This window comes from Ambystoma mexicanum, chromosome 3q (genome assembly GCF_040938575.1).
Source record: "Ambystoma mexicanum isolate Mex_15411 chromosome 3q, UKY_AmexF1_1, whole genome shotgun sequence".
Lineage (NCBI taxonomy): Eukaryota > Metazoa > Chordata > Amphibia > Caudata > Ambystomatidae > Ambystoma > Ambystoma mexicanum.
The window spans coordinates 290,804,069-290,827,528 of record NC_090926.1 but is presented as its reverse complement, the minus strand read 5'-3'; positions in this window follow the sequence as shown (position 1 = coordinate 290,827,528).

Genomic DNA, 23,460 nt, shown 5'->3' with positions numbered 1-23,460 from the left:
TCCTTAGGCCCAGGATCAGATGCAGAAGACACGATGAGCGTGCTGCTGCAGAGGATGCAGAATAACGCAAAGCAAGATTCATCCATCGGGTGTGGTTTAAATAGCCTCCTGTAGTGCTTAGGTGTCTCCTTCCACAGCCACGCCTAGGTAAGAAAAGAGTTCCTGCTTTCCAGAAGAGTTCCAGTGTTCTGAATCTAGGGAGTGGCTCCTGCCCCACCCAACAGGAAAAGTAGTTCCAAACAGAAGAGGATCAGAGGCTCAACTGGCAGGCAAGTAAGCAGCATGGTCTGCTGCAGGTAAGTCCACCCAAGCATTATGAGCCCGGCGCTTCCAGCGCTGGGACTGGGCATATTTATGAGCCTGGTGCCACTGGCGCCAGGACTGGGTCCAAAAGGTCCCAATTGGGACTGGTTGGCACTCAGAACCTGGGTTATGGATCTGCTTCCAAGGGAGTTGGGAAAACCCTGACCTTTTGGAAGCAGAGATCATGACAAGGAGCCGCCCTTTGCCTTGGGGCCCTTAGCCGCAGGGGCTGCATGGGCAGCGGGCTGCCCTGGGATGGTGTGTTAAGAGCAGCCATTGACCAATCAGGAGAGGGGGCGGGAGGGAGGAGGGAACCAGGGCAGGGTCTGGAGGGGAAGAGGGGAGCGGGGATTCAAATGCGCACAGAGCGCCCAATATTACAAGTTAACCCCTAAAAATGGGACAAAATGGAGGAGTGCCTTGGTAGGCACGGGCTTACCTTGGGGTGGAAGCTGCTGCAAAGTGGTGGAGCCGAGGCTGTGCAGCGCCTACAGCCTTGCCCACATTGTTTGGTCCATTGACCAATCAGGAGAGGGGTCGGGTGGGAGGAGGGAACCAGGGCCGGGTCTGGAGGGGCAGAGGGGACAGGAGATTCAAATCGGCATGGAGCGCATAATGTTACAAGTTAACCCCTAAAAACGGGGCAAAATGGAGGAGTGCCTTGGTAGGCATGCGCTTACCTTGGGGTGGAAGCTGCAAATGCTTAACTTGAAGACCAAAGGTACAGCTTAGCATGACTAGGTTGCATAAATGTGTTTCAATCTGGTGGCTTGTTGCATACTGTGACAAATCGCGGTATTCAGTCACTTCTCCCCAGGGGGGAGTCTTTCCTTCTGAGGCTAGGGAAGTGAGACTGCTATGTAATAATCCCCCTATGGGGACTCCAGTTCCACAGAGGAACTCCCTAAAACCCTTCCCTTTTACACCATGGGGACACCATCAAACCAAACCACTGTGTGTTATTGCAAGCACCATGAAGAAGAAGAATGATGAAAGAGGAATAATGATTACTCCCTGGTCTGGGACCAATAGTACTGTGACGAAGAAGACTGAACCAAGAATGAAGAGTGTTCAACAAACAGAGAGGATAGACTACCAGTCTCAGCTGGGGTGTACTCAGCAACCTTTAATAAATTCCTAATAAGGAGAAGCAGGCAAGAGCAGGCACGTGACCCAGGAGGGGTGGACTGGTGAGTCGACAACTACACTAAGACCTTTGGAACCTTGAAGTCAAGAAGCTGCAGAGAAGAGTCCAAAGCAGATGGAACAAGAAACCAAGTTTCCCTGACAACGTGTGAAGTCCCGCTCCTATGAACATGCCCGTTGACGCTAACCCTCGAAAAGCAAGGTAACGGGAACGGCGGGGTCCCGGGACGGAACAACGCAATAAAGAATATTGTCTGCCTGCTCATCACAGTGGGCCTCATTACGACCCTGGAGCTAATGGGTTAAAGGCGCCGTAAAAGGCTGCGGCGCCGTTAACCCATTAGCGCCTGATTACGAGGTCCCTTTGCGGGACCCGACCTTAACGGCTGGTCTCCACCAGCCGTTAAAGTAGGGACCCGCAAAGGGACCTTGGTGCTAAGTACGGTACCGCAATTTGCGGTACCGTACTTAGCGCCTTCCCCATTCCCATTGAGCCCTATGGGGCAAAAATGGGAATGGGGAAGGGCCATGGAGGAAGGGGGAATTACCGACCCGCCAACCTTGTAATGGGGTGGTAATTCCCCCTTTCTCCATGGTGGAGTCGGTAAGTTACTGGCATGGACCATGGTGCTATCAGCACCATGGTTTTCCATGGTGCTATTAGCACCATGGTTTTCCGTCTGGGTTGTAATGAGGCTCAGTGAGTGGTACGAAGATAAGAAGAGTGACAAACACTCAAGGACTTGACCTGCTCATCCCAGTGAGTGGTCTGAGATTAAGAAGAGTGAAAAACACTGTGGGATTCAGCCTACTCATCCCAGTAAGTGGCCCAAAGTTCAGAAGAGTCGCAAACACCCCGAGACTCAGCCTACTCATTCCAGTGAGTGGCCAGAAGTTAAGAAGAGCAACAAACACTCGGGAACATAGCCTAGTCATCCCAGTGAGTGATCAGAAGAGAAAAACCATTGTGAAATCCATCCTACTCGTCTCAGTGGGATAAGAACTGGACAAGAGAATTACTATTGGGTCTACAATAAAAATAGCAAGGAGGAAGACAGTCAATTAAAAGAGGGGGAATAGGATATCAACTGTCTGATGCACACAGAGTTGAAGGACTTTTGCAACAGAGGGGATAAGAACCATACAAAGATGGAATCAGTCTCCTTAGTGGAAGCAGGAAGAGAAAGTATTTTAGAGACTGTGAAGGCATCAGGAAGTAGACACAGAAAACTGAGGAAAGTTTAGGTTACAAACATTTTATTAAAATCACAATGGGGTTGGGATAAGGTCTAACTTGCCTTATGCTAAGGTGGGATTTCCCTACCTAACTGAAACTAATGGTAGTCTGTGTCAGAAAGTTCAAAGTAAATGTGTCAAAAAACTATACTTGCCCTCACGCCTATTTGAAATGAAATGAAATGATATTTTATTTATATCGCGCTTATACGCAAGTTTTTCAGAGCACGGCCAGGCAAAAGGGAGGCAAACAAGGGAGAACAACAAGAAAAAAACAGAAAACAGCGATCTTACCAGGCCCAGTGACATTTAAGAAAGCGCAAGTGTGTGGAAGAGGGAAAAGGGGGGAAGTGGATGGAAGGGGGGGTGGAAAGTGCACATATTTGTTAATGTAAGCATCAAATGAAAAGGTGTTCAAACAAAACGTCAGAGCTTCTTCCAGCTCTTGGTCTGAAAAGGGGTTGTCTCTTCCCCAGGATTCCAGACAGTTCTTTTTAAATAAAAAGCAGTTCCCTTCCCCAAGCTTTCAAGTCTCTCACTGTTTTCAAAACAACACAATTCCTCTGGATTTTTCCCAGCTTTCAGGCTTCTGTGTCTTTCATGAATATCACAAAGTTCAGCTCTTTAAGTTCACAATATGCAAGCTTTTCTTGACAGTCAACCCTAAACGTATAGATGAGTTGAGTGGCTTCTTTTTAGTTGGGTGTTTTCGGTCTAGGAGCAGTTATCGGGCCACATGGCCCACCCATTACAGGCCACGCAACTGACACACCTTATTGGCTTCCCTTCCACAGTTACACTACCACTGCTTCAGCTCAACAGTGGTATTGGACTTATATTATTACTGTCCTTTTCAAAACTTGTTTTGAAATCCATTCACTTCCTTGATTATTAAACCTTCTCATAGCTTTGCCACAGTTTCAACTTGCAACTTGTACAGTTCCTCTTTTCCTTATGGCTCTTGCCAATGCTTGCTTTCTCTCAGATTCTACAATTCAAAGTTCCTTATATTCTTTACACATGTTTGCTTTCTTTAGTTTACATGATTCACAGTTCCTTTGTCTCAGGGAACACTTTTCTCTGCTTTCAATTTAGGTGGCATTCAATCATTATTACTTTCCTTTGGTTCACTATTCAAAGCTTTAGATCATTCATATCAAAACAACGTAACCACACATTCCCAGTACACTCTCCTGATGGGAATATGCACCCTCTTCAAGGTTTCTCATTCACTTTAAAGTTAACTGCTTTTCTGGCCCTTCCTTTGCTTTTTCAATGTCATTACAGCTCGGTATTCACAATTCACTCCATTAATTAATTTCCACCTAACTTCAACCTTTTCGTTATCGTAGTTATCAATCATCTGTACTTTACATTTGGACGGGCAATCCCATTGCCTCCACTGTCCTTCGCTCACTCGCGAGCGCTCTGACCTGCATTCACTACGTGGTTCGCACCCCAGCGTCACAGAGTCATTCAGCCTGACTTGACTCACTGGTTACACTGTCTCCATGTGCGGTCCTCTGCTTCGGTCGGCTCTTCGTGGCTGTCGCTGCTCCCGGCTCGGCATGCCTCTCTTCCAGGGTCTAGGACACCTCGGGTTACTGGAGAGGGAGTCCTCTTGACTCCAGGAGGTCGACAGCCTAACCCTAGCACCGGAGACCTTCTGAAATGCCTGCCACAATACACTTCCACTGCAACTCCTCAGCGCTTCAGACACAAGTCTCCCTGCTTTTGCCTCCATCTTCTCCATCTGCAAGCGTTTCACAGGCAATCTGATGAGCCTCACCTGAGCGGGCCATTTATACCTCCACTTTGGCTTCGGGTGCAGGCCATATTCTTCAATTATACAACGGTCTTGGTACGCGGCATCCCTCTTCCTCGTCGCAGTACAAATGTGGTGTTTGTGTATGTCTGAGTAAGTAAAGGGTTGATGTATGTTTCAATGTGGTCTCTTCCTCTTCTCAGTACCATAGTGGTATGTATTTGGAGATGGCTTTCTAACAAAATAGGGAAGGGATTGGGTATTACCCCATAAAAACCCAGGGGACATTTGATTCCTTACGAAAGGGAAATGGGGGATACCGTGTCTCACCGAATGGTGCCTCATCCCTACTCCCCAAGTTTCCTCCTCCCAGGTGATCCTTCCTTGCTTATCCACCCCCAGGGTTAGGATTTGAAAGCGAAGCATACATTGGCAAAAGAAGTGAGGACGCCCTCAGATTCCTCAGAAGGCACCGAAGAGAGATCTTTTTCCAGGATTTCCAAAGCTAACAAAGCTGAGGAGGAATGCCCTGCCAAGGCAACAAGCAGGGAAAACCAGGACTAGGAAAAAGTCTCCTACAAGAACTAAACCAATTACTTCATGAGATAGCCAAGCAATACATCAAGATAGCATACTAAAGCTGAAGAAGCCTATCCAGGAGAAGGTAGTCATTCTCCTGGTCTTTTGTTGTTTTCTATAAGTGGCACGGGCAGAGTAGATTAGAGTTATACTGAGGACATACTGTTTTTTTTTTTACTTCACAACAGATGACGAGCACCTTAGTTAGCTTGGTTAGGTAGGGAAACCCACAGACTAGGGAAAGCAGGGCATTTTCCATGTATTATTTGAATAAATAATCTTGAAATGATAATAGCGGGTTTGTCTTCTCCTTCTGACCTACCACAATACCCTGACAGTATTGTGATATAAAAGGACATCTGTTACATTGTTATCAACTGGTCCCTTATAATAAGGGATAACTTTATCCCGACTCGGGTTTATAATGAATAGTACTTTGCATGCTGGAACATGTAGTTTATCGTTGTTAAAAAAAAGAGGGTTTACTTGTTGCTCAAAAGGAAAAAGGGATGGGACAGCGTAAAAGCAAAAGAAAAAGGGAATTCTACGTGGGATACATTACACACAATAAGCCACAACTAGCATGTCTCCTTGAGAGGTGATCAATACCTTATTCATTTTGAAAAGCATAGGAGGGATCCAAAAACAATTATAGAAAATATACCAAACCAAAAAAGATTAAATGAGAAATGTTTACTAAAACATTGTTTTTTAATCAGTCAAGAAATTGTTTTCATAATTCACAAACAACTGTCATTGTATGTAACACCATATAGGTAATTATGGACCTAAAAGACTTAGGGCCTCATTACGAGGTCGGCGGTAACCCGCCGGCGCAACCAGCGGGTTGCCGACAACCTAGAAACACTGAATCCGCCACCTGACTTGACGGTGCCACCGGGACATTACAAATGACAACAGAATTACTTCTATATAATATATATTGAGGGTGTGTGTCTGTGTGTGTGAATATTCCCATAGTAGAAACTACATTAAAGAAGAAATGCCTAGATTACTTAGCAGTAATCCTCATTACTCGTAGCCCTACTCCTCCTCATCACAATACTTATTTTTGAGGCGCTGCCACTACTGACAGAAACGCTTTTGCAGCTTTATTTTTCTCCTCCTCCTCAGGATGCCTTACCATTACCCAGAGGGTGGAAGAGGCAGGTTGTGCATACTGTAGCGAGAAAGAGTAGGGCTAGGAGTAATGAGATATTATGTCCACGTCCCTCTTCCTTGTCCCAAACCTTACTTTTGACGAATACCAAAGCTGAAGATAATAGAGCCTATGAAACACCACGCTCCATCACCAACTTTATTGAAGAACAACTTGCCCACACTTCCTTCAGCGCTTGTCAGCCCCGAGAACATTGGTACTAAAAGCACAAGCCTACTGGCTTGCTACATTTAACCTGTAATGCCTAGTGAACGTTGTATGGTAGACAGAAGTGGCTAATCTACAAATGTCCTGCAGGGAGACACCCAGTGCATCTGCCCAGGACATAGCCATGCTTCTGGTTGACGGGCCCTTGATATGTAGAGACAGGGGCTCTATCACCCCTTCATATGCCATGCAAATTAGTGTCAGAAAGCATCAGCTAATGGAAATCACCAAGGCTTTCTTTCCCGAGGCTCCATATGTAACAAACAAATTGACCACTTTCTGAAAACCTACAGTATTTGCAATATGTGCAAGCACTGTCCTGCGGACATCAAAGGCATGCCATCTTTTCCTCCTCCAGCGAGGATGCGTTCGGATGGAATGCCAGAAGCACAATGTCCTGGGATCTGTGGAATTCTGATGCCACTTTTGGTAGAAACCCAGGATCACAACGAACCACCAATGCCTCTGGGAGAACTCTTAGAAATGGCTCTGTACATAACAAAGGGTCCTCAAGGCCGCCTTCACCAATCATTCATGGCTCTGTACATAACAAAGGGTCCTCAAGGCCGCCTTCACCAATCATTCATCCAGGTAGGAAAATACATGCCCTCCTCCCCCATCAGATGCAGCAAGGCCACCAACAGAGCAAGACCTTGGTTAACACCCTTGGGCTGATCTGCCCCAATCTGCGGGCAGATGCAATTGCCACTAGAGAAACAGTCTTGGCACTTAACAGTTTCAAGTCAATTTCCTCCACTGGCTCAACATGGGGATACTGAAGAAATGTCAACGTTAATCCCATCAGCATGTTCCTGAGTACTCCACATGCTTGGAAAAGGCAAAGTTCTTAAGATGCACCGAACTAGAGAATCACCATCTGAAAGGACCCCCAAGGTTCCCTAAATACCTTTTCCGTTGTCCATTGCACCCTCAAGGTAGACATAGCCCTTCTCAAAAGCCAACAAGAATGATAGTAGAGCCCCCATGCCAAAGGAGATGGCCTGAATCCCATGCCGAACAAATCAGGAGACCAAATTATTCCAATGTCCATTGTGGTACTTCAGCATCACCAGCTGTCTGCAGCTCTGCAGGTAGTGAGCAACGTGTGGAGTAAACCCTAGCACCTGTCAGTCCTCTCCGTTTCCATACTGACAACCTCACCAGGGACAGTCCGTACAATTGCCCCAACTCCTCCATTGTGGAGGAACGTGATTTCTCAGTTCAAGCCCGCAATGACTGATAAGGGAGATGCCTCTGAGGTAAGAGTAATCTTTACTGAACGCACCAGGCCAAACTCTCTCCTTAGTGTGTCCACCTCCATCACCAACGAAAATGCTCTTTCAGAGATTGCGACTCTGGGAGTAGTGCTTCGAACTCCTGCAAAGCCATGCACCAGTGTCAATGAAGATGAACTACCAGAGGCCTAAAGTGCAACCAAGCCCATGGTACCACAATCACACAGGATGTGGCTCAGAGCCCTTAGCAACTTTTTGACTGATATAACTTTTATCTTGCACAACACCAGCAGCAACCCTAGAAGACGAGTTGTACGATCCAACAGCAGCACAAACTACCCCAGGTCCATCCAAAACTATGCCCTAATAAACGTCAAATCCGGAGACAGCTCCAGATTGGATTTTGCCTGATTGATCAAGAAGCCCAGTCTAGTCAGACGGGAGCATGTTGTCTGCACCCCTTCCTCCAAGAGAGTCCTCAAGGGAGCCTTCACCAATCAGTTGACCAGGTATGGAAATACCTACACCCACTTCAGATGCAGTGAGACCACCATCACAGCAAACAACATGGGTTAACACCCTTAGGCGGACCGTAGACCAAACAGGCGATCCCTGGACTGAAAATGATGCCTCTCAACTGCAAAACCTGTGCAACTTCAGGATCAGTATGTTCAAGTAGGTAACCTGCAGTTTTATGGAGGCCAAAAAGTCTGAACCAAAGGGATAATAGTTTGAATAGTCTCCATCTTGAAAGGGAGCTTGGACAAAAGCCTGTTGAGTCACCTCACATCCATTATGAAGTGGAAAATCTCGGGGCCCTTTGGGACCAGAAAGATGAGAGAATAGAAGCTGTAACCTCTACATATGTGGGCACCCTCCGGATAGCCCTCTTGTTCAACAACTTCTGGATTCCCTCCTGCAATGCCGTCTCCTGGGTCTGTGCTAGAATCACAGCATCAACACCGCTCCTGAGTGTGGGGCAGGTGCCATAAGGTCTATCTTGTACCTCAGTCTCACCATAAGATTGGCTCAGACATCAGATGACCACATGTTGCGGAAATACTGAAGCCAACCTCCTACAGGGCACTGCTGATCATCAGGAAGTCTGTACTTCTCGCTGAGGATGGAACTTGGAGAACTGAAGCTCCTCTTTATCCTTCCTCTGCTACCACTGCCATAAAGGTAAAGAAGGTCCCGGCCTGACGTACCCATGGAATCGAGGCCGCTGGAATGAGACAGTTTTTCCTTGCACCTAAGTTTATGGGTGTCCTAGTCTCCCTTAAAAACCCTGTGCACCTTCTCCTCCAGCTGATCTCCAAACAAGTTGGCCCCCTAAAAAGGCAGTTTTGACGCTGTAATCTTCTGAGTGTCAGTCACGTAAATGTAGGTATCTCTGCCAGATGCAACGGCCCCAATAGCCATAGCAGCTTCTCGTTCCCCATCAAAGGCGAGGTCTGACAAGCACTGAACATCACACTGGATATCCTCCAAAAGTGCACAAACTGCCCCACCATGATTGCAGAGTGCAGTCTCTGAAAAGACCCTGGAAAAATCTAGGCAGCATAGGAGGCATACATATTTGTTCTCAGAGCAAGATGCGCCTCAGCATCGTTTCTTGTTTAGGGCTGCATCTGTGAAACCAAATAGTATGGAGAAGCCTAGTTTGTTATCATTACAGAATCATTACCCATTGTTAGAGAATGATTACCCATTTAGGGATCCAGTTATCTATCATTTATTCTGATTAGTAGTGACATGAAGTAGTGACATTAGACTATCCACATATAAGTAGCCATTTGCAATTTGCTATGGAATGAGGCCTGTTATATTTGAAGTGCCATGTAGAGACACATGTTATATTTGTAGAGACATGTAGACACAGGTAGAGATATGTTATGTATTATGTATGCAATGTAGAGAGACATGCATGAGTGTGCACTTAGAATATGCATGAAGTCTGCAATATAGATAGCGCTTGGGTTTGCGAGAGAAAGAGTAAACACTAGACAGAGCATGTAGCTGGCTCTTAAGCCATTCCATTGAGACACACAGAAGCGCCGCGGAGTGCGGAAGTTGTTATGAGTTACAGTGTACAGGGTATGCATAAACATTTTGCTTGGCAGACATATAATGCGACTCTTGTCCGAATGGAGAAGGCATTGTTGGCTAATCAGCCTGGGTTGTGCCTGGCAGACAGAGAGAAAGGTGGGGGCCAAGGAGGGAGAGCTTTTGCATGGAGAGGATTGCAGAAGGAGAGAGGGAGTGAATGGAGAAATATGAGGAGATGGTAAGATGGTGTTTTGGACCGCAAACAGAAGAAAATATGGTATACATATGTAGAAAATGTCATGATTACCAGAACACGCAGTGATTGACCAGAACACGCAGTGATTGACCAGAACACGCAGTGATTAAAAAGTACAAGACATGCATCACAGACATTTAGGCACTGCTCACATTTAGAAATGCTGACAGACAGAAAGAGAGGCATTTTAGCTTAGAGAGACATGTAACCATGGATATGTAAACGTCATTGAACAGTATAATGAGAGGTGAGGCTCTGAGATTTGAGTTGCTGTTCTCTGCTAGTCTGCTCTCTGAGATAGAGAGGGAGTTGGTAGTTCGAGATGCTAGTTGGAGTTGGAGATGACACACTGACACTCAAAGAGGAGAGTTGACTTGGAGAGGCGTTTGGGAGTGATTGGATGTACTTCGGGAAGCGGTTTTGGGTGCAGCAGAATCGGTTGCAGAGTTAGCTGGAGAGGAGAGACAGAGCAACATAGAGCAAAAGGGGAGTATTGTTGATAAGACACGTGCATGGGGAATTAGAACAGACACTCACACAGAGCTTTGGCTGACATGATAGATGGGGTAATCAGACAGGGTTTGTCTTATAGAGAGAGTGTGAAGTATGGTGTGGAATGGAGAGGAATGGTGTGGATAGGAGTTGCTATTAGATTGCTTGCATTAGAAGCCTGTAAGGCTTATAGTTATTGCATTGCTAGGAGATTTGCACCATGTTTGCATCGTGCATTGCTATGTATGAATAAACGTGTTTCTATTGTTGAATCGATTCATGAGTTTTCTTTGTGTCTTATGTTAGTGTGTCCCTAGGAGTAACTTAGGCGTAATCTAGGAGTAACAGGGCACAAAGGCCCTGAGATACAAGAGCAGGGGGGGCATAGTGATCCACACCCGCATAGGAGATTTGTCTGTGTATGACACATCCACCTTCTTATCAACTGGATCCTGCACAGCCATACAGGAACAACCCTCCAACCTGACCAAAATGAGATCAATTGTTGCAATGTCAAGCAAAGAGATGTCCTCCCCTCTCAGGGTACAGCTTGGACCTAAACCTGGCATGGAAATCCACTAGGATCCACTAGGATCATGCCACTGCAATACAATCTTGTTCTTGTTATCAGGAATCAGTGGCCCCCTCCCCTCGCGTGACTTCTTAGATTGCTGCACTCTAGAAACAACCCCCAAACTGGCAAACTACCAAGAAGGGAACCCCTTGCTATCTGCTATCCGTACCAGCACTTTCTTCTGCGTGTCCTTATCCAAATATTTGCCGTTGGGGTCTCTGACCTCCTCAGGTGACTCAACTCACTGGATGATCATGAACCTGAGGAAGACGATGACTCTGATGATGAAGACACTGCCCCTGTTCCGCTGATAAATCCATGCCTCCTTCAAAGTGTTTAGGACAATCTTTTGCACCCATTTATCAGAGACATGACCACTCTTCGCGGGTCACCTCTTCTTCTGCCCCAGAATGGTGCGTGTCACAGAGGAATCACAATACGCCTCTGACAGCATCTCCACCTGCTTGCGTTTGCAAGTGTGCTTCCACCCACCAAATATAATGACTTCAAGAATAAGCACAAAACGAAATACAGAGCTGCAGCAGGACACACCAACACCTCTGTAGTGCCAAACATTAACAGGCACCCAGGTGCCATTTAAAACAACCTCAGCTCCCACACCTGACAGCACTTTCAATCAAGCCCAACAGCTACCTGAAATACCCACGCACCTGTGTAGCAGCAGCTTGGCCCTAATACACCTGCCACTACTAATTAGGAGCATACAAGCCAATCATTGACCCAGCCACGTCAGCGAGCACAGATCAGCCAAAGCACAGTCTGGGTGGATTCTCCTTACAGCCCGTCCCTGTAAACCTCCTCCACATGCCTCCCTTTAAGAGTCAGCTGATTGCAAGGCAGGTGACGACCGCTAAAAGCATGTGAGTTGAGAGCTATGTTGGAGCACTTGGGAACAAGCCACCAACCATCCCCATACATGCCAACATTCCGACGCACCTGGGAGGGAGATTTCATCAGGTATATCGGGAGACATAAATTTTGCCACAGGAAATCATTGGGGCAACAGTTATTTGAAGCGGGAGAACGTAAAAATAACAATATATTTCACTGAAAAATCAGGAGTCATCCATCTAAATGCGGAGGGTTGGCATGATATGTCATTCATAGCGTGCCTGTATACAAGTGTTTCTAGGTGTGACAAGACAAGGGAGGGAAGACAGAGGCATGACAAGACCAACAATCTTTTTAGGCCTTGCGTCATTCAGATCATGCAAGTGCGATGAATTAAAGTGCAGGGGGAAGGGATGAGGGGGAAGTGCCAGGGTGAGGGAAGGGGGAAATTGCAATCAGGGCAGCATTGCTCTGAGTAAGTGCAGCCAGGGCAGCAAGGCTCTGGGTAAGTGCAAGTAGGCAGGGGACTGTGGGGTAACAGTTACAGCCCCTAAGTGCGTGGCCCAGAGGCAGCGCAGGGGAGACTGATTATGGAGGAGCCTGGTAACCTGTAGCCTATGAGGGTAGCCAAGCAAACAAATCAGCGCAGAAGACAGGTAGGTCGGAGGGGAGGGAGAGAGAAAGCAGAGGAGAAAAGGAAGGTATTGAGCTGCTTCCAGAACTTCAGGGGGTCCGGCTCAAGTTTGAGAGGGGCAGGGAATCCATTCCAGAGGGAGGCACCTGCAGAGGAGAGAGATCCACCCCCACTCTCTGCCTGGAGAACTGTCTGACCCTCAGAGAGTTTGAGGTAGCTGAACGAAGGTCTCGAGATGGAAGGTATTTTGAAAGAGAAAGTTGGATGTAGTGCAGGCTCTGGGCCCAGAACACCTTGTGGACAATGCAGAGGGTCTTGAACCTGATCCTTGCAGCCACCGGGAGCCAGTGTAGAGATTTCAGGGCTGGAGAGACACGGTCCCTGGGCTTGAGGCCAAGTCTTGCAGTCCTGTTCTGGATTAGTTGCAGAGGACAGAGCGCAGAGGAAGGCAGATTGAGAAAGAGGCTGTTGCAGTAGTCCATCCTAGAGATATCCACAGCTCTGGAGACAGTGAGCTTCTGGGGGAAAGTGAGAAAAGGAAGAATTCCTCTGAGCTGCAGGTGGTAGTGGGCCTTCTTAGTAAGGTCCGTGATGTGAGAAGAGAAGGAGAGAGTGGTGGGAGATGACACCAAGGTTTTTAGCCTTTCAGGAAGGCGAAGGAAGAGGGCCCAAGGAAGGCAGCCAGAGTGAGAGAGGGAAAGCTGGAGCAGGGGTCCAAATGAGAAGGATCTTTGTCTTACCGCCATTAAGGCAGAGATCATTGGAAGTGTACCAATCCTGAATCACGGATAGACAGTCAGGAATGAGTGAGAGAGAAGAGGCGTCTGATGGGAGCCTGAAAGAGAGCTGAGTGTCATCAGCCTAACACTGACAGTTAGACAGAAGGTAGACATTAGGTGGGCCAAAGGGGCCAGGTAGACTTCGAAGAACCAGGATGAGAGTATAGAGCCCTGGGGAACACCACATGTGTAGAGAGTGGTGGTGGAGAGAAGGGACCCAAGTAGGACCTGGGAGGGTCGGTCCAGGAGGAAGGAGGTTAACCACTCCAGGGCATGATCCGTGATGCTAAGGTTCTCACAGAGTCGTTTGATCAGGATGGTGTGATTGACCATTTCAAATTCAGAGGAAAGGTCAAGGATGCTAAGGATAGAAGGAAGGCTAGAGTCAAGATTAGTGAGCAGATCATCACAGGTGTGGAGGAGAGCAGTTTCTGTGCCTCTGGCTGCTCTGAAGCCAGACTGATGGCCATGGAGATAGCCAACAGATTTAGGGCCTGATCACGACCTCGGCAGGTAACGCTAACGCTATTAGCGCGGGGGCTATTAGCGCGACCGCCATAGCCCCCGGCGCTAATAGCGCGGGATCACGAGTTGGGCGGACTTGGAAGTCCCCATTGCCCATTGAGCCCATTCGGGAATGCCCCATTCCCCATTGGGCTCAATGGGGAAAATTCGCGCTCTTACCGCCGGCAGATTTCCCGCCGGCGGTAATAGCGCAAATTTTCGGTGGATTTCCCCCCAGCCAAGAGCTGGGGCGAAATCCGCCAAAGCCCTGATTCGGCGGACCCTTAAATCCGGCGGTAGTAGCGCTACTGCCGGATTTAAGGGTTACCGCTGAGGTCGTGATGAGGCTCTTAGTGTGGAGAGTAAGCTGGGAAATGGCCAGCTTTTCCAAGAGTTTGCCCATGAAAGTGAGTGATAGAGATGGGCGATAGTTTGCTGGACAGGTAGGCTCGGCAGAAGGCTTTCTAAGGAGGGGGTGCACAAGGGAGTGCTTGAAGGGAGAGGTAAAGCATCCAGTAGTGAAAGAGTGATTGCAGAAATCGGCCAAGGCTGGAGCGAGGTTGTCAATGTAGACCTTGATGGTTCTGGAGGAGCAGGGAAGCACCTGTTTGGACGACACTCTCATAGATCGGACTTGTCTAGAAACATCATCAGGTGTTGTCGGAGAGAAAGAGGAGAAAGGAGGTGGAGAGGCAGAGGTGGCCAGATGGGGGATGAGAGAGGTAGAGGGAGAGGAAGAGGAGAGAGAGGACAGGATGTCCTGAGGTTTAGTGGTGAAGTGAGAAGCCAGAGCCATACAGAGGGTCTGGGAGGGAACAGAAGAGGCAGAGACGGCAGAAGGCTTGGCCAACTCCATGCAGATTTGAAGGAGTTTGGCCGTGTTGTTAGAGGCCGCAGAGGTGCAGGCTTGGTTGTGGGCTCTCTTCTTGGACAGGACAGAGAGTCTGTATTGTCTTTGGAGCAGGCAGCTGGCCAGTTTGTCAGAGGATGCGCCCGAGGCCTTCCACTTCCTCTCAGCCACCCTGCACTTGCATTTCAGAGTGGCGAGGTCGTAGTCATACCAAGAGTTGCACTTGGAGGTAGGCTTCAGGTGGATTCTCATGACAGGGGCAAGGATGTCCAGAGTTTTGGAGATGGAAAGATGAAGGTTAGAGAGTGCTGTGTCAGAGTGTGAGTCAGCCACAGGCAAAGGAGGAGCCGAGAAAGTAGCGGCAAAGGCATCCACTGACACAAGCTTCATGGCCCGAATGACCGAGAAGGTAGGTTGCAGTGCTGGGGTAGCCTTAGTCTGAGGAACAGAGTTTCAGGTGAGAGGAGAACGGAAAGTGTTCAGTCCGAGAGAGAGGAGTGCTAAGAGGGTTAGAGAGGGGGATGTCTGAAGATATGCCTGTGGGCTGTAAGGAGTGCTGAGAGGGTTAGAGAGGGGGATCTCTGAAGATATGCCTGTGGGATGTAAGTGCGCTCTACAAATACAAATAAATAAAGAAATATGAGAACATCCAGGGTGTGTCTGGCAGAGTGTGGTGGATCGGAGGGTAGAATGGGAAGAGAGAGAGTGTGACAGAGGATTTCGTAGCCATCAGGGAGGAGAGTGCCAAAACCTGTGGCAGAGCTGGTGGTGAACCATGTCTCAGTGAGAGTGAGGATATCCAGGTCAAGTTCTGGCATCACCCTTGCCGCGCAGTCCCCATACTGCGTGGCAACACAAAAACAGATGGCTTCACATGGGCAAAGCAGGCCCCACCCCTTCCTCCGCCATGCAGTCCTGTCACACTGGCTGTGTGGCAGGCATGGCACAGAAACCTGGGGTGAGCCTGACTTGTTTCCACCTGCTTGGTCTTCATTAAAACACCACTCCAAAGCTGGCCTGGTGTCTCCCACCTGTGCACAGGCAAAGGATGTGTTTTTTCCATCCTGGGCAGAAGCATAAAATTGGTACCTCTGCCAACCTGGCTGTATCTAGCCTTCTAATAATGTCCAGAGCGATGTCCAGCTTCAATCTAGCCCTCTCGCCTTGCAGGCAGCCCAGGGTGCATGGGGGCTCCTTTCCCCCTCCCCTCGCCTATCTGCAGGGGAACATCCGCACAGTTAAAAACCATGGGATCTCTTCCATAGGCCAGTCACTGCCAGAAGTTTCAAAAGATATTGTGGGACTTCACTGAGCTACTTCCTCATTTACTAAGAAATGAAACTCAATTTGATTTTATTTTAAACACACAAATACTTTTTATTATCAAAATGTAATTCAATCAGCAAAAATTGCTACATTCTAAAAATGCATGTTCATAAAAGGGCAACAGCTGGCAAACGGTGGGAGTACTTGGGCATTTGACAGAAGTGTACCAATAATGTACCAAGAATACCAATACATGTCATGTTGATTTCTACCGTGCACAGCTACCACCCAGGGGCAGTCTCCAGGCGCTTATGTGGCTATGCAAGAAAGAGGACGGGATTGGTTAGTGAGGGTAGAGTGATAGGTCCAGAACCAGGAGAAACTGGCATCTGTGTGTGTTGGGTTGCAGATGGGCTGATTGTGTGCACTTGCTTGTATCTGTAAGGGTGAGACCCAGTGGCTGGGGTGTTTGTTGTAAGTGAGCGTCTGTTATGTGGGGTGTGTTTTGTGTTTTTTATGTGCAGCTTGGCAGGCATTTAAGGTTGTGGTTGAGCGCATTGGCTTGTGTTTCCGTAAGGGTGAGGTCCAATGCCTGGGTTGTTTGTTGTGTGTGGTTGTCTGGTATGTTGATGTGTGTTTTATGTGTTAATTTAGCTGGGATTTAAGGTTATGGTTGTGTACACTGGCTTGTTTTGTCCGTAGGGGTAAAGCCCAATGCCTGGGGTTGTTGTTGCAGGCAAGTGTTGGGTATGTTGGGTGTGTGATTGTGTGTAGTTTGGCTAGCCGATGGCATCTATAGTACAAGCGATGTGTGTATGAAGGGGGCAAGAAAAGGGGTGGTTAGTACATTGGGTACTTTCAAGTTCTTCTAGGTGGCTAATTTTCACAATTTGGTCTAAATGTAATGCATGGCTAATCTTTGCAATTCTATCTAAATGTGACATATAGCAAGTTTTGACAATTTGATGTAAATGTGACACACGGCTAATATTCACGATTCTATCTAAATGTTATGCTCGGCTAATCTTAACAATGGCTAATCCCCCTCACTAACGTGAGGAGGGGGTTTAGATTCTATTAAAGATAAGGAGACGAGTATTATGCATTACAATCTTTACTTCTGAAACCACAGCAGCAAAGAAAAAACTTTTACAAACAAATAATTTAACTACAAACTTAGAACACAGTTCAAATAAAGTGTAATGGAGGGCGGGTCATGCCCCGTGGATGACCAATGAGCTGAGACCCACCCCAATGAAGATCCATTACTCTAACCCCAACTCCTCTTTCTGCAGCTGTCTTGCATCAGACACCCACTGCAATGATCCAACTGTGTAGCACGGAGAAAAGGATCCAGCAAAACTGGAGGGATCCCAACCTTTCTGCAACCTGAACCTCCGACGAAACTCTTCTGGATAGTACCTCTCACCTGAAAGCTGAAACAATATGAAACTGAACAGGGTGGGTGGAATAAGAAACAGAAAAAAGGATGGGTGAGTGGGATAATACTCGCCTCCTTGTCTTTAATAGAATCTAAACCCTCTTCTCACGTTAGTGAGGGGGATTAGTCATTCTATGACAAGACAGGAGGCTTCATATTATGCAAGTTTGAAGCCATTGCGTCATATTAATTGCAACATGATCAATGCAATAGTGACAATACAATAGAATCAGATAAATGTTTTCAAATGTTTTGATTTTTGACCCATCAGCTGCTTACAAAATTCCTCTCTAGGCTAAGCCCCCCAGGAGCTGTCCTAGATGGTAAAGCAGACCTAACTGCAAAGAAGCAAGCAAGATGTGCCAATTCCATAATCCTGCAGAACTCCACAGAATCCACATGGCTAACGGGGGGTGGGGGTTTTAGGAACACCGGTCAAAAGGGCTTTGTATTGTAACTAGCAGCTGAGAGGCATTAGGAGTACTAAACTCTTCCGTCTTCAACTCAAAACATTTCAAGCACTCCATGACCTACCATCTACTGAAAAACCTAGATAATAATAGTAAAATGGTAAACACTGGAGATAAAGAAAGTTACTCCCTGAGGGGTGAACGTTTGTTGGCCACATCCAATACTTTGATCACAGAAAAGGGTCATATAGAAAAACAAGACATAACCCGATGGCAATCCTGGAAAACAATTGTTGGAAAGACAAATCTTCATTAGAAAGCCCAGAGCGGTAGAAATGGGACACCTTATTAACATCCCATAGAACCAAAACCAAGCTTTAAGTGGGACCTTAATGCAAATTAACTTGAGGGCTCTGTGCACCCAAAAGAGCCTACGCCGTGGCTCACCCTTAACCACAAAAAGCCCCTAGACGTATCTAACCCCTTTATAAACCTGTAAGCTTTTCGAAACTCATTCCACCAGAAATGTATTACTTCTTCTGGAGGCAAAAGCGGGATGGAAGAGTTGAGTCACACATCATGTAACGTAGCAAGTACCTGCTAAATAGTAGCCTAACGTAGAAGATGCCTTCCGGGAAACCCTGATGACCCAGAGATATTTCTGTGAAACCCCTGGAAACACCAAGAATAACTCAAGTTCCAAGCCATAAAAGACAGAGACCCTTAATGGCCGGCTCAAGAGGGACTTGACGAGTCGGAGAGAAGCCTTTGGAGGAGAAAGATAATACAAATCATATCCACTGCCAAATCCAGAAAGTTGAGAAGCACACCCGGAAAAGGCCAAACAAGGGGTTGGGGCAACCAAAGCTAGCGGTGTCGCCTTCCTGAGCCTTTCAACAAGGACTCTGCTATCATGACAAGAGGGAAGGATATTTACCTAAACCTGACCTTGAAGAGACAAGATCTTTGCAAAGAGAGACTTGTCTTACATCCAGTCGCTCCTGTCATGGAGATGTCTGGAATTCCAATCCGCAACAGAATCTATTACTCTGGAAGACATTCCGCTTTAACATAATGTCCCGATCCCTGATGGAAACTAAATACCCCTGCTAAATGTGCTAGGGGCTTGGACCTATTCCCCCAAATTATAGATGCATTGCATAGAGGAAACATAGTCCGACCTAAGGAGGACAATTAATCCCATGGTCCTTGAGAAAATTCTAAACAACCAAAACCGCTAGCAGCACTAAGCAGTTAATATGAAGTTTCCTACTAGAAGAGGACTAACTTCCGCTTGAGGAAAAAACTGAACTATCCTGGCACCCCTTGCACACTCTGCTGGCATCTGATTCCAGAATGACCACCGGAAGGAGAACCAAAATGTTTACCTTGCTATCCAGGCAGCTAATAGTTTGAACCACTAAATGAGTCTCCACCTGTTCTTGGGGAACAGAAGAACAGACTCTTGCTAGGATGAATGATGTTAAGGTGTTGTAAAGGCTTGCGATAGAGAGGGGCGGAAGATAACTTGGATGGAAGATGATCACCACCCCAGATCTCACTATCAGTCTGCGGGAGACCCTCCCTTCTTTGAGGAGGAGATGAATTTACTTCACTATCTAAGAAAAACCTGCAGCCCAGAAGGAGAAGGATGCAGAGCCTGGGGTCCATGTTGAAGCTCAGAAATTGGACATCTTGCACTGCTTCAATATGGACTCTTTTGCACTTCTAACCAAAACCCCACAACTGTAGAAGGGGCACTGCTAACTCCATAGGAGTCTGGAGAAAATGAGAAACAAGAATATTATCCGAGTCTCTTTAGACCTGAGGTGAGCCATCAGCAGCTTTACTAACCTGGTGAAATACCAGGAAGCTGACAAAAAAAGGGCTGACAGACGGGAGGCAAAATGCCCAGTGTGAGCCTTGCACAGGTACTGAAAAAAGCACTCCAGCTGAGGAAAACAGAAAAAAACATCAGGTGCGCATCACCTTATTATGCAATCCACCTGAAAAGGGGCAGGGACTTGGGGCAGAGCTATGATGCTCAGAAATTGAGGGCTGTGAAGGGATGTTGGGACCACCGCCACTCGAGAAAAAATGAGGCGTGTGACCTCTGCAAGTATGCAACCCTGCTTGGCTTTGCTGGCCATTAGGGGAAGGGTCAAGGGAAAAAACTGACATGGGGATAATAGACTGAAATAAACTCCCCTCCCCTTACTAGCTGCAACCCCCTCAGGGGTCCGAGGTGTCTTGCAGCCCCGGAGAACAAAAACTCCTGTGAGGGTAAAAAACTGGGCTTGAACTCCCAGAGCAGAGGAGAATTTGTTCACACTGCTTGATGTATTAACGGGGACAGGCAGGGCCTTGGGAGGAACAGCTATAGGGGCGGGCTCTTAAATGATATTTTGGTGAATGTTCCCCCCCCCCCCCCGATACCATCAAGCAGTTTCCAACCACTGTATCAGGTTCCGACCTGGGTTGCACAGCGTTTTCTTGCTTCCAGGAGGAGTGCGTTGCCCTTGAGCCATCCTTCCTCCCGCAAATATCTTTAATATTGGTCCTGGCTGATTGCCATATTAGGATAAAGACACATGAGGGGTATTCACGCCTCTCTTTAAGGATGGAGGCGTTGGCGTTGCCGAGCAGGCAAACAGATCTCAAAATTAAGCCCCGCACGACTTGCACGTCAATAGGGAAATTAGAAGATACTTCCCTCTCTAGCCAGTTGAGCAAACTGGAATCTGACCCAATCACACAGTTACCACTCTTCCAGTCTCCATGTATCCCGTTCTTAGGGCCTTTCCCCTTTTCCTTTAGGGCAAAGAAGGATACCAAGGACTGCTAATCAATGTCATGAGGGCCCGCTCACCAGGCAAGAGGATGACCCTGTATCCGAGAACTGTCCCTTTGATGAGGGAAAAGAAGAAAGGGCCCTATATCTTTAACGTCTTTATGAAGGCAAGTAGAACCCTCTATCTGTAGAAGAAATAAGGACTGTGGGAGCAGTAGCAGAAAAATAAAAGCAAGCAGGCCAATGAAGAACCAACTGGAACTGTGGGGACTCCTCTAATCTGCGCATCTGAACCATTCTTGGGGAGGAGAAATGCCTAAGGGAAGTGGACGGACTGAGTTTGTCCAGAACATGTTTGCAATTAATAAAGTATCTACGGGGAGTTTCCACCTAATGGGAAAGGGTGATCGACAGAAAATTGTGTTAGTCGGTCTATGAAATACTAAAGTTAGTTTAGAATTGAGGTCTGAGTGATGGCTGGATAGGAAGGCAAGGCCCCCCTATAGGTCTGCTAACGACCTCCTTCTCCAACCTGTCTCTTTTCTTTGAAGGACAATAAATAAATAAATAAATAAATAAATAAATAAATACGATGTATTCCCGACAAGTAAGCGTTAATGTGCTTCCCACACAGCTTAGCCTAGTGTTGTAACAGAGGAATACGCTGAGCAAGCGCACCTCAGGTTGCTCACCCTAGCAGGGTGTGGTAACCAGCAGCACACGAGGGAGTAACCTCGCATTAGAACTCAGGCGAAGCCCGAAGCCGAGCATGCAGCGGCACTTAGATCACCTGTGCCGAAATTCAGGAACAATATAACTATATTGCCCTATTAAATGAAAAAGACACTTGTCATTTTTCAAATTCATTCCTGAATTGTGCGGGAGCTGGATGATCCATGGTGCTATCCTGGTAACTCTCATTATTAAATAAAAACTCGACCCCCTCCACTTCCGCAGTACCCAAAACAAAACTCTTGCCAGGCTGCGCGTGGGGTCCTGAGTGGGCGAGACACTAGCAGCAAAATGCCAGTTTTAAGCTATTTTTATAATTGCACTCTTATAACACGCTTAGCACCAGAAAGTATTTCCTAAACACATGGCCAGGTTAGAAACCTGTGCACTGTGCCTTATTGCTACTGAAATTGACAGTGAGAACCCCAGGCCTCATACATGGAAAAACATGCACTCATTAACTGACTCTCTGGGACAGCCCATAACTTAGTGAAGCCCCTCCGACCCCCCTTGTCGGGACCAAAGCTAAAGCTTTGCCACGTCTGTGCACGTGATGCCTGGGGAGGGAGGAGTCGGTCGGCGCTCAGCAGATATCGCCTCAATTGAATTGAGAGCCCCTGCCGCGTGTCAGGCCTGAAGCGAAAGCTTCTGGCAGGCCTGTGCGCGATGGCTCTGAAGTGGGCGGTCCAACCGGCGGTGTAAGAGAGAGGCCCGTGCACGGCAGGTCTGAAGCCAAAGCTTCGGCTGACCCGCACGCATCGGGACGCACATCAGAATATGATAAAAAAACAAACAGCCCACGCACGCCGGGTGTGAAGCAAAAGCTTCAGACAGGCCTGCCCGCGTAGGGACTTTATTAACCATAAGAAGATGTAAAAATAGAACGCAATACGTTTTTTATATAATAAATTTGACACCAATACATTCTACACAAAGCATTCAGGCCAATAATAAGGCCAACTACTGACTAGCATGCAAGGCACACAAGAAAGGAGTGACTTAGCTGTGGCTTCAGCAGCAAAGAAAGAAGAGTTGGGGTTAGAGTAATAGACCTTTACTGGGGTGGGCCTCAGCTCATTGGTCCTCCACAGGGCATGACCTGCCCTCCGTGTTGGACTGGGGTGTTCCCATTACACTGTATTTGAACTATCTTCTAAGTTTGTGGTTAAACTTTTTGCTTGTAAATGTTTTTTCTTTGCTGCTGTGGTTTCAGAAGTAAAGATTGTAATGCATAAAAGAATTATATCTAAATGTGACACAGGCTAATCTTTACAATTCATTCTAAATGTGAGGTACTGCTAATCTTTACAATTTTTATGTAAATATGACACCTTCACAATTCTAAATGCAACAACTTTTAGACCTGGGACACCTCCTGGATAGAGGGGGCACAACAGTAGCACCCAGACTTGGGATACCCGGATAGAGCGTACAACAGTAAATGCAGCAACTTTTATACCTGGGGTACTTGGATAGAGGGAGAAGGGCCTAAAGAGGGTGCACAACAGTAAATGGAGCACCTTTTAGACCTGGGACACCTGGATAGAGGGAGGAGGACCTAATGGAACGGTGCAAAGTAGATGCAGTATCACTTAGAAATTAAGTATTACCAACACTGTTCATCTAAACGTGAGATATGACTGGCTAACACATAGCTCTCAACCATTTGTGTTGTAAAGGCGGGTGAAATCACCCGATTTTGTTTTTGGGCGGGTGAGATGCCCATTGGAATGTATGGGCGTGCAGGAGGCTTGGCGGGTGAGTCAGCCCTTTACAAGGCGGGTGACACCCGCCAAAAGCGTGTGAGTTGAGAGCTATGGCTAACACAATTTGTCTAAATATGAGAAGTGGCTGGCTAACATAATCTAAATGCGAGGTAGGGCTGGCTAACACAACCTGTCTAAATGTAAGGTATGTCTGGCTAACATGATCTGTCTAAATGTGAGAAATTGTTGGCTTTGCCAATGTTCATTTTTCTTTGCATTCTGGCACTTGTTTTGATTTTTTAATTATAAAAGCAAAATGTATCCAACGATACAAATTAAAAAATAAGACTTCTTCCTGGCGTAATTTGTACTCTTTTCATTTATGATAGCATCATCCTTTTCCTGCATTTTCCTTCTTTATTTGTTTCTACGTTTGTCTTGTTTGTCACCCCCCTGCTTATCTTAACTCATTC